This window comes from Marmota marmota, unplaced genomic scaffold (assembly GCF_001458135.2).
Source record: "Marmota marmota marmota unplaced genomic scaffold, marMar, whole genome shotgun sequence".
NCBI classification, from domain to species: Eukaryota; Metazoa; Chordata; class Mammalia; order Rodentia; family Sciuridae; genus Marmota; species Marmota marmota.
The window spans coordinates 37,400,348-37,413,008 of record NW_026000037.1 but is presented as its reverse complement, the minus strand read 5'-3'; the positions used below and the strand labels follow the sequence as shown (position 1 = coordinate 37,413,008).

Below are 12,661 nucleotides of genomic sequence, written 5' to 3'. Positions count from 1 at the left end.
GAAAAAAGAAAGTCACTGTAGTAGATAATCTTCACAATGGCCTGGGATGAGGGTATTCTAACTACTCCCACTTAATGGGTTGAAAACCTGAGGCACAAAGAAGTTAGCTAACCTACCCAAGGTGATACAGATAATAAATGATGGGACTGGGTGATGAGCCCATTTATCAGATTCTAGAGGCTGCACATTTATCTTTCTGCAAAAGACAGAGTTGAGTGTTGGTGATTTCCTTTGAGCTCCAACATCAAGCAGTATTAAATTCAGCCATAACCTGGACTGTCAAGATACATAGGCCAATGATTCTCTTTTTGTTTAAGCTGGAGGGTTGTGTTTTCTGTTTTTTGGCAGTTAAAGGCTGCTAATACCTTCTTCAAATCCTTTCTAATTTTGTTCCTTTTTTAATACCCAGATTTCCTTTTTGCTTTGAATTACTATTTCTGTGCATTTTGATGACTTTCATTAAGATATTCGGAATATTTAGGATACAGTTGGCACTATGTAAATATGTTAATAGATTTATTCCTTTTACCTTGCAGCCTTCCCTCTGTTCCAAGCCTGCTCCTTTTTCTTCCATGTTGTCATTGAACTAATAACTTTTGCCCTGATTTTCCTTCTGGGTATAGTTTCTTTCTTATTTGAGGAAGTTCTAAAGAAATAGAATTTAGTTTTATGGGATGGAGCAAGTCTTGAATTGAATCTCATAACACTTTACAAATTATACTTGAATTATTAGCCACAGAGAAAAATCAAGAGTTGCTGCTTTTATAAGGTAACTCTAGTTTTAAAACCCCTGGGTGAGCAGTTATGATCCTTTCAGGGCCTCAGGAAATGTGCTGGTTAATTTCCAACCCTCCCTGCTATTCTCTGCCTGTTGCTGCCCTGCTCTGCAAGCGTGTATGGGGCACTTCTATGTGACTGCGTCATGAAACTCCTTGATCCTTCAGTTTCTTGATGGGAGGCAGCAACTGCAGATCAGAGCGCCAGGGGCACACAGTTAGCTCTTTAGTCAGTCCAAGCAGGCTCCAGCATAACACTACCTCTGGGGTCATCCCATTTTTTCTCCCCCAAGTTTCCCCATTCTCCTCAAATGCCTTCAGGCTAATTCCTACAGGTCTTCAATCCATGGCCCCACCGTTGCCACTCTGCCTGGGAGAACTACGGCTCCTTCCAGCTTCCAAGACTCCTGGGTTTCCCTCTGGTGTAGATACTCATGAGATGACAAGCCAAAGGCACCCACTGCTCTTCATGTAGCACCTCGTACATGGTAAGGATTCATTTCTATTGAATGAATGAATAAATGGGCTCTGTGTCTCATGAAATCTCTCCATGTGGGCAGCTGTCTACTTTTCCTGGTATGAAGACAGGCAGAACATAGTTCCTAAAGATGTAAACCACGCAGCTTGCGAGGGACTTTCTAAGGGTCGATCTCATTCATTGCTCCGTATCACATCATTGAGAGACTTGTGCCCGAGTAGCCAATCATTCACTACTTGGTCCCCCTGCCTGCGCTTGCCTTCCTTGTTCATTAGTAAATGAACACAAGGAAGAAGGTGCCAGTGCATGCTGTGTACATTGCTTACTTTTTTGTGAGTGAGACATGCTCACCAGAGGGACAATAAGGCCATCTGGATTGTGTGTGACATGGCATGGGATGCTGAGACAGTGATGGGAGAGAGGTGGAGATAAGGAGCACTCAGGAGGAAAATTTGAGAGAGACTAATTCATTTCCAATGTATTTCCTGGATTCAACAGGGGGGATCATTCTATACTCAAAAGTGCTTTGAGCCAGGCATAATAGTGCATGCCTAGAAACCCAGGGAAGCTGAGGCTGGAGGATCTGCAAGTTCAAGGCCAGCCTCAACAACTTAGTGATGCCCTAAGCAATTTAGCCAGCCCTGTCTCAAAAAGAGCTGGGGATGTGGCTTAGTGATTAAGAGCCCCTGAGTTCAGTCCCTGATACCAAAAAAATTAAATTAAATTAAAAAGGGCTTTTAAAGTGGGTATCACATTGTACCCTTTTCCTAGTAAATTTATAGATGACAATAGACCACTCTGACTCTAAGCAATTAAAGAAAGGGACTTTAAAAATGTCTCAAAGGAGTTAAAAAAATGTCTTTAAGCCTCTGTGTATCTCATGGAAAAGACCCAAGTGCACATGTCCCTGTCCCCTGTTGTACCCAGAGGGCTGGAGTGCACACATGGCGTACATTCATGTGCATGCTGGCTGGGTTGTAGCAACACAGACAGTTAAGTGGAGGACTGCCTGGTGATGGTGCCTTTATAATCATGTGGTCTCTGCTGAAAGGAAAGGGAGCTATCATTAATTTTTTTTATTTGCTCTTTTTAGTTATAGAGCTATCATTTCTTAAACCTTATTATGCCCTGTGCCATCATTGTTATGGAAATAATTTTTCTCTTCCTTATTTGCTTCACTGACTCCTCATGCCCTTTCTGACAGTTTCTGAAGCATTTGCATGTAAGGCAGACATTTCCAGAACTCCATCATACCAGCCACAAGCGTGGAGGTAAGAAAACAGAGTTCTCAATCTTTTTCTTTAAGAACTTTACAGCCTAAAAAGAAAAAAGAAGAAGAAGAGAAAAAGAACTTTACCACCAAAAGAAATGGTTCTTTACTTGAGTCCATAATCCCCAAGAATTTCCAGGGGCAAATTTTAGGGAGCATTACTTAACATCAAATGCAACATTTCAGTTGTCTCCAGAAAGGGCCCATAACTTTATTGACATCTCAAAAAGTTTCCCAAAGTCTGCAATAAAGAGATAGGCCCATTACTTAATAGAGTCAGGCAGCATCAAGGTGTCGAGAGGTGCAGTGGTCTTGCAACAACACTTTGGAGTGGGAGGAGCTCAGGGCTGAGTCTGGGCCTCAGGCAGGTGGAATTTAAATCCTGGCTCTACCATTGAGTCAGTGGGAGACTTTGGGCAAGTTGTGTGGTTTCCCAGACTCTAGTGGCCATACTTACTTTAGAGTTCAATGGACAGAGTATACAGGGTGTTTAAAAAGTTGGCTAATAGAGGACACAGCTTATTTTCTGTTTCTAGACTTTCTTGAACCTTCTGTAATATGCTAAAATTTGGAAGAATTTTACTTGAAAAGCTGTCTGGAGGCTCAAAAAAAAAAGGAGGAGAATAATGAGCATATTATTTGAAAACACAGTAGCCTACTGTTGAAAGATAGGTTTACCCTATTCTCAGACTTTTCAGACATCCTCTATCTACAGGTTGTTGAGATACTGTTCTAATTATTTGTCTGTTTGTTTTCTCTCTTTCTTGTGGAAGTAGAGGTATTGGAATCCCAAAGAGATCAGCTAGAGCACAGCCAGAGATTCCTAATTCTTGGTTTACGTTCTTGGTTTTCTTCACCAGCATTCAAGGGTGCAGCGGCCCATGCACCCCTGTCCTTTCATCACTCCACCCATCTGTCTTTCTTGGCTCATATGCTGAAGTATCTAGCAGTCCTCCTCTGTGCTCTTGTCCTAGACAGATGACTATCATGGGTCTGGCTTGGAAGGTACAACTGTTGGTCATGGAAGAATTCAGTCACATCTACTCATATGAATATGGCTTTATAAAAATGATTGTTAGGTAGAAGCATCCTGGAGGAGTCTAGCACCCACCATCAGACTAGGTGTCCCTGCTATGCTTAATGCGGAGCATTAAGCACTCATGTTGCAGTTGCTTGGTTAGTGAGCTGTCCTCCTCCCTGGCTCCCAGCTAGTGTTCATACCATATCATGATGCCTGATACACAGTGTGTGCCCTTTCTTTCTTTCCTTCTTTCCTTCCTTCTTTCTTTCTTTCTGTTCTAGGGATTAGGGATTAAACTCAGGCATGCTTAACCACTGAGCCACATTCCCAGCCATTTTAAAGTTTTATTTTGAGACAGGGTCTGGCCAAGTTGCTTAGAGCCTCACTAAGTTGCTGAGGCTGGCTTTGAACTTCCAATCCTCCTACCTCAGCTCCCTAGTCACTGGGATGACAGGTGTGCGTTGCCACACCTGGCTGGAATCTGTTTTTAAGAAATGCTCCCTGTGGGTGGGTTGATCAGTTAGATCTGGGGACTTTTGAGGGACCTGTGATAAGAGCTGAGTGACTCATTTCTATAAAGTGGTGGTTGAGCCTATGAAAGAATCACCCACACTGCTCAATAAAAATGCAGATTTCACACCCAGTAGAAAGTGGTTAAGATGATAAGAGCAGGCGACAGCAAATATTGGTTAAGATGTGGAGCAGCTGGAACTCTCGTTATATTGCTGAGGACAGTGTAAAGCTGTACGACCTTTTGAAAAACTATTTGGCATTTTCATGTCAACTTAAATATAAACCTACTCTGGGATGGAGCAATTCCACTCCTTGGCATTTACTCAAGTGAAGTGAAAGCACATGTTCACACAGAGACTTGTGTACTGGCATTTGTGAGAGCTGAAAGCTTGAGCTGACTTCTGGTGGATACACCCTACGGTGGCCCCTGGTAATCCACAGACTTGTGTATGCCTCTCAAGTGTGAGTGAAACTTGTGACTTGCTTCTAACCATTAGCAATGATCGTGATGGTGATGGGATGTCTCTCCCTGGGTTGTGTTACATTAAGGAAAGCTCAATGTTAGCGGACTGAAGACTTTCCTGCTGGCCTTGAAGAAACAAATAGTCATGCTGCCAACTGCCCATGGAGAGGTCCATGTGGTAGGAACTACAAGGGTTGGCCCCAGTTGACAGCCAGTCAGAACCAGGATCCACAGTCCTACAACCACAAGGATCTGAATTCTTCCAAGAACTGTGTGAGCTTGGAAGAGAGTCCTGAGCTCCAGACAGTAATGCAGCCTCACTGACAACAGGCTTGCCACTTTGTAAGACCTAGGGTAGAGGACCTAACTCAGCTGTGTCCAGACATCTGACCCTTGGACACTATGAGATTAATAAATGTGTTTTGTTTACAAGCTGCTATGTTTTATTTTAAATTGCTGATATTTTACACAGCATAGGAAATAAATACAACCCAAATGCCCAACAGCAGGTGAATGTGTAAACAAATTATAGCATATTCCTACAGTGGAATATTACTTAGCCATAAAAGGAAGTATCTGTCAATACTTATATTAACATGGATGAATCTCAAAAGCATGTTGAGTATGACTCAGAAGAGGATGTAGGGGCTGGGGTTGCAGCTCAGTAGTAGAGTGTTGCCTAGCATGTGAGAAAGCACTGGTTTCACTACTCAGCACCACATAAAAATAAATAAATAAATATTGTGTTTGTCTATGAGAGAGAGAGAGAGGGAGAGAGTGCACGAGCACATGTACATATGCTTCTGGGAAGTTGGTGACTGGAAAAGGACCTAAGAAACATTTCTGGGATGATAGAAGTTGGTTAAGATGATGGTTAATTAGGGTGTATATTTTGAAATAATTGAACAATTCACTTAAAATTGAACATTTAATTATATATAACTTATACTTTGTTTTAAAATGTAAGTATCATTTCTGATTCACTGGATATAGGATATAGAGCAGTGGTGTATAGAATCTTCATTTTTTTTTCCTCCAGTACTGGTGAGTAAGCCTAGGACCTCATGCATGCTATGCAAGCACTCTTATATTGAGCTATATACCCAGCCCTGAATTATTCTTGTGTGTGTGTGTGTGTGTGTGTGTGTGTGTATTGCTGAGGATTGAACCCATGGCTGTGTGCATGCAAGGCAAGCACTCTACCAACTGAGCTATATCCCCAGTCCCTGAATTCTTCATTCTTAATCAGCATCTCCAGACAATTCTAATGCAGAAGTCACCATAGAGCAGTGGATCATTTAAGGAGGAAGGATAGAGGAATAGGGAACATATGGTTTCTTCTTATTCAATTTAGAGTCCTCCCAAGAGATATGTATTCTAATTAGAACAACAGTGTCTTAATTTGTTATTGGGCCAGTCAACAGGCAATTTCATTCACTTCAATTAATTGAGTACTTTCTGAGTATTTGATTTCTATTTTACTCAAAGAAATCATAAAGTGCACTCTTCCAAAAGTGCTAAACATTTAATTGAGGAAAATGCCCATATGTGTGCAAGACTGGAAACTGTTCACTTACGATACAAAGCAAACAGAGCAAACAGGGTAAGTGCTTAGTCTCTAGATACTGAATCTAGTTTTTCTTGGTCACTTCCAAAGTATTCCCAATAGCTTTTGTTCCTTACGCCTGTGTATAATTCCAAGTGATCTTTTTGTGGAATATTTAATATTTTTAATGGTGATTCATGTTAGTTTTTCTTCAATCTTAAAGGCTTTCACCCCTCCTCATGATATCCATTTTTGTTCTAGTTAGTCCTGAACCCTGCTGCTGGCTGATTTCAAACACTCTCAGTTGAGAATCATGGCAATAATAGTTCCACCTGCCTTGCTGGATGTCATGGCAAAGCCAGGACAAAGCCACTGCCCCATGCTCCAAGAACAAATGAAGAAATCTTATTCTAAAAAGCCCAGCTGGATGGACGAAATACAGCATTCTAATTCCCAAGTGATGCTGTTTTCTGTTGAGCTTATTTCACTCAGGGAAATTTCTGTTAACTACCCAATCATTAACTTTTAAAAAAATTATATATATATATATTTAGTTGCAGATGGATCCATACCTTTATTTTATTTATTTATTTATTTTATATTTTTTATATTTTTTATTTGGTGCTTAGGATAGAATCCAGTGCCCCACACATGCTAGGCAAACACTCTACCACTGAGTCACACCCCCAGCCCCTCAAGCATTGACTTTTCATCCTAATTATCTCAACCTATAATATCCACACAGATCCATACTCTCGAAACTTTTCCAACAATTTTCAACTTCTTTTTCCTGATTTCAGGTCATTCTGAATGATGTTCTTCTATGGTAGATAATAGCATGGTTGATGGTTCAGAAAATGATGTTTCTCTTTGGTGATAAAGATGAAAATTTCTTCTTTATAATGAAAGAGTCAGACACGCCAGCTCAGAAAGACTTTTTTTTTTTTTTTGAGACGACCTGACTTCTTTTAATGGCACAGCCCTAGCTCCAGCAAAGCAAGACAGACAGTAAGCTATGCAAAGCTGCTGAGAAGTGCAATGGCAAAACAACTCCAGATTGCCCTTGTTCCCTCCCATCCCCCAAGCTTATGATGTGGCTCCATGCCTGGGAACTTGGGGCCAGCTCAGCCCCATTCCCAAACTCTAATAATGCACAGCAAAGCCTTGCCCAAGTCTTGCTTCCAGAGTTGGTGGATGTAGAAGCAGCAGGAATAACCTAGTGGCAGTCCATTCTCCAACACAGAAACTACTGGATTTAAACTCCTACTTGGAAAGGAAGTGAAGACTCGTATCCTTCAATAGTTTGTGATTGGATAGACAGATCCAGGGGGATTTGTTCCTCATTTCCTCCCTATTTTGGATTCCCCCAGGACCTAATATCAACGTCCCTGGGGTCATGATTCCTGGGCCTGGCAAGGGCCCCTTGGCAAGTCTCACCATTAGCCATGGAAGGGAAAAGTGTCATGAGCAGCAAATAGCGAGGGCAGCAGTAGCAGCAGCAGCAGCACAAAGGGGAAGGCGGCAGAAGCTCAAGCATTCACAGAGGGGACAAGAAACCGTGCAAGGAAACTTTATTTTGAAAGGATTTTGCAATAAACATAGTAAGGAGGCTCCAGGCAGCTGTTCTATTCTTCTCCTTCATCCTCGACCTCATAGGAGTCGATGCCCACCTCCTCGTAATCCTTCTCCAAGGCAGCCATATCCTCTCGAGCCTCAGAGAACTCACCCTCTTCCATTCCCCCACCCACATACCAGTGCACAAAAGCCCTCTTGGCATACATCAGGTTGAACTTGTGGTGCAGGCGGGCCCAGGCCTCGGTGATGGCAGTCATGTTGCTCAGCATGCACACAGCATGCTGCATCTTGGCCAGGTCACCCCCCAGGCACCACAGTGGGAGGCTGATAGTTGACGCCAACCTTGAAGCCTGTGGGGCACCAATCCACAAACAAGATGCTGCGCTTGGTCTTGATGGCAGCAATGGCGGCATTGACATCTTTGGGCACCACGTCCCCACGGTACAGCAGGCCATGTACTTGCCATGCTGGGGGTCACACTTCACCATCTGGTTGGCAGGCTCAAAGCAGGCATTGGTGATTTCTGCCACCGACAGCTGCTCGTGGTAGGCCCTCTCTGCAGAGATGACTGGTGTATAGGTGGCCAGGGGGAAGTGGATGTGCAGGCAGGGCACCGAGTTGGTCTGGAACTCCATCAGGTCCACATTGAGGGCCCCATCGAAACGCAGGGAAGCTGTAATGGAAAACACGATTTGGCTGATGAGGCAGTTGAGGTTGGTGTAGGTTGGGTGCTCCATGTCCAGGTTGCAGCGGCAGATGTCATAGATGGCCTCGTTGTCCACCATGAAGGCACAGTCTGAGTGCTCCAGGGTGGTGTGAGTGGTCAGGATGGAGTTGTAGGGCTCCATCACGGCTATGGACACCTGAGGTGCTGGGTAGACGGAGAACTTCATCTTGGATTTCTTGCCATAGTCCACAGAGAGCTGCTCCATCAGGAGGGAGGTGAAGCCAGAGCCAGTGCCCCCTCCAAAGCTGTGGAATACCAGGAAGCCTTGAAGTCCTGTGCACTGGTCAGACAGCTTGAGAATCCGGTCGAGTACAGGGTCAATGATTTCCTTGCCAATGGTGTAATGGCCACGGGCACAGTTGTTAGCAGCATCCTCTTTCCCAGTGATGAGCTGCTCTGGGTGGAAGAGCTGTCGGTATGGGCCATTTCGGATCTCATCAATTACAGTGGGCTCCAGGTCCACAAAGACGGCCCTGGGCACATGTTTTCCAGCACCAGTTTCACAGAAGAAGGTGGTGAAGGAGTCGTTCCCCTCCACCAATAGTCTTGTCACTGGGCATTTGGCCATAAGGCTGAATCCCATGTTCCAGGCAGTAGAGCTCCCAGCAGGCATTGCCCATCTAGACACCCGCTTGCCCCACATGTCCTGAAGTACACTCACACATGATGAGTCTGAGTGGTGCGCCTCACGTAGAGTCAGGGTGACGGGTCTCAGTGAGAACTTCAGAAAGACTTTTTAAAAACTTACTTTGTTGTCAGTAAATTCCCAATTACCTAGAATGCAAATCCAGAGATCTCAATGAAACATGGTTTATTTACAGAAAAGTATCCAGGATGAAGAATTCACAGGGACTGTTTGTTCCACAGAAAGGAAGGCTCAGATGAGCTTCAATATATATATAGCATGGCTGTCTATGTGGTTGAGAGAAAGAAAATCTGATCTGATGGTGCGAGGCATAGAGTAACAGATCCTAGTGCAAAAAATTAGGAAACATTTCCTCACCATAAGTGCTATTTACAGATAGAAACAGTTTCTTGGTGGGGGGGGGGGATGTATCAGTGTTCTATGGCTACTATAACAAATTGCCACAAATTTAGCATCTTAAACATCAGCCATTTTAATTAATTAATTTTAATTAGGTATACATGACAGCAGAATGCATTTTGATTCATTGTACACAATTGCAGCACAATTGTTCATTTCTCTGGTTGTACATGATGTGGCGTTGCACCATATGTACAGTCATATGTGTATCTAGGGTAATGGTGTCCATCTCATTCCACCATCTTTCCTGCCACGTTGCTCCCTTCTACCCTTCCCTTCCCTTTGCCCAATCAAAGTTCCTCCATTTTTTCCATGTCCCCCCCTACACATTAAGGATTGACATCCACTTATCAGAGAGAACATTTGGCCTATATTTTGGGGGGATTGACTTGCCGCAGTCTGGCTGGCAAAAAATGCCATGCGTCATCCCGACTCGGCTGTGGCCCTCAACATTGACTTACTTCGCTTAGCATGATATCTCTAACTCTATCCATTTACCTGCAAAGGCCATAATTTTATTCTCTTTTAATGCTGAGTAATTTCTATTGTGTATGTATACCACAGTTTCTCTGTCCATTCGTCTATTGAAGGGCTTCTAGGTTGCTTCCACAGTGTAGTTATTGTGAATTGAGCTAACAGCAACCATTTATGATCTCACAGTTCTGCAGGTCAGAAGGCCAGGTATGTGGGTTCTGCTTGATCTTCCTTCTGCTCAGATTCTCACAGGCTAAAACCGAGGTGTTGTCTGGGCTGTGTTCCCCTCTGGAGGCTCTGGATGCATCTGCCTCTGAGCTCATTCAGGTGAAGTCCCTTGTGGTTGTAGGACTGATGTCCCTGCTGCCCTACTGGCTTCCACTTTTTTCTCCTAGAGGCTGTTGCATTTCTTCTCAGACTTTTCATGTGCACCTCCCCCTTTAGCAATGAAATATTCCTGACTTCCTCTTCTGCCTCATCCTCTGGCTGACTCTTCTGCCTTCTGCTGCTGCCTTAAAGGGCTCGTATGATCACATTAGGCCCACCTGGATAATCCAGAATAATCTTTCTATTTTCAATTCAGCTGGCTAGTCACCTTAATTACATCTGCAAAGTCCTCTCACAGCTGTACCTAGATTCTCATTTGACTTAGAAGGAGATGAGAATCTTGGGGGAGATCTTTAGAATTCTGTGTACCCTGTGAATTCTTATGCTCAGAGATAAAAATACTGCTGAGGAGAGGGGATCTATAGCAGCAAAAGAAAGATCAGCTCTGTAGACTCTTGACCTGGGGCAGACTTGTGTAGGGAAGTACAGGGCAGCTTTCATTGTTGCAGTGACTGTTGGGTGCTACTGGAATTTTGGTGGAATGAAACAGGGATATGAAACATCCTGTAGTGCTTGGAACAATCCTATACAATGAACAGGTGTCTTTCCCAAATTGCTCATAGAGCTTCCACTGAGAAGCACTGGGCTAAGATGGACCAGCACACACATCTGTTCACATGCCCCAAACCATCTGCTTTGAATGTTGATCTGAATAGCCCCACAGAGGCCCGGATACCCATGTGCCTTGTTGGTGTCATCCCACTTTTGATAAGATACGAAGAGATACACAATTTGGCAGTCAGGGTGATCAAACCCAAGCAGGCCCCTTTGCTTGATCTGGCTCCTTCCAGAATGGCTGAAAGGCTAATTGGTGATGCAGACCCATAGCAGGTGGGCCCTGGGGTGACAGACCACGGACATGGCTCTGGATATGAGGGTTGGCAGCTGCAGCATCCAGGCCTTGCTCCTCATCTTCTGTCATGTCATTCTCTGTCATACTGGAAGTTTCCAAAAGTCAGGAGGTGCCTGTAACCTTGTTCCAAAGGGACTTTGGAGGACACCCTTTGTCAGGGATTACTACGTAATATCCTTGAAGGTAGAGTCTGCTTGATGCTGGCAACTGCAGTGACAAAAGTGAAAATGTGACATTCTAGGAAGAAGATCCTACATACTCCACTGTGAAGAGTATGCAGAGCAAACAGAATGGCACAAACAAAAAGAGTTGAGGTGAGATTAGGCAGAGAAAAAGGAAGCAGGGGGAAACTAAGAGAGGCCCTGTGTTGTTTGTGCAAGAACCTGACACAAGAACCGAAAGTCCACACAAGGAGAAGGTTGCACAGTCCTCTGGCCATTGGCTGCTGGCCAGTTGTGAGTAAGACTAGGTTCTTGAAGAAGTTAGACCCGTCTATACACTTCTCAGCCAGTGCAGGATTGATGGCAGTATGACATCTACAGAAAGCCTTCTAGAATGTAACATAAGGGCATTGATTTGACATGGGCATCATGGAACTATTCTTCTCCCCCCCCCCAATAGTTTACTGAGGTAAAATTGAAGTAAAATAAAACTACAATAAAATGCACATATTTCAAGTATGCAGTTTGATCAGTTTTGACATGTATGTAACCAATACAATCAATATAAAAAGCATTTCCATTACTTCTTTTAAAATTTGAAATCATGCAGACTGTGTTTCCTGCATGATTTATTACATTAGAAATCAGTCATCTTGAGATATGTAGAACTGCACCCCAACATGCATGTAATGGTTCTTATTCCTTTCAGCTACACCATGTATTTCTTTTCCAGTACCTCCTCATGTTCTTGACATCCAAGTGTTGGAGAGCCTCTTTTTTTCATTTTATGTATGTTCACTGCCCTGATGAGTTTATACCAACTTTAACTTTTAAATATCACCTATACACAGAAAACTCCAACATTCAATTATCTAGGCCAGATGTTTTCGTTGAACTCAAGGTTTTTGTATCCATTGGTACATTGGAAATTTCTACTGGAAGTTCAATAGACATCTCAGATTTAACATACCTACAACCATCACTTGATTTTCCCTGCTAAACTTGTTTCTACTGCAATCTTCTTTCCCCTCTCAGTAAATGACAACTGGATATTGACATGCAAAAAAAATGAATTTGTACCCCTTACCTCACACCACATACAAAAGTTAGATGAGAATAAGTTGGAGATTTAAATGTAAAAGACAAAACTATAACATTCTTAGAAGAAAACAGAAGTGTAAATATCTGTGACCTTGGATAGCCAAAGATTTTTTTAGATCTGACACCAGAAGTATGGCAACCAAACAGAAAAACAGAGTAATTGAATTTTATCAAACTTAAAAATTGTTACATTTCAAAGGACATTATTAAGAAAATAAAAAGCCAAACACAGTCATACACACCCGTAATCCCAGCTGCTCAAGTGACTGAG

The 12,661-nt window shown here is 43.1% G+C and overlaps 1 pseudogene; it reads right to left on the bottom strand.

Moving 5' to 3' along the window:
* LOC107136684 overlaps positions 1-9,058 on the bottom strand; it is a 30,990-nt pseudogene extending 21,932 nt beyond the window's left edge.
* Positions 9,059-12,661: the final 3,603 nt, after the last annotated feature.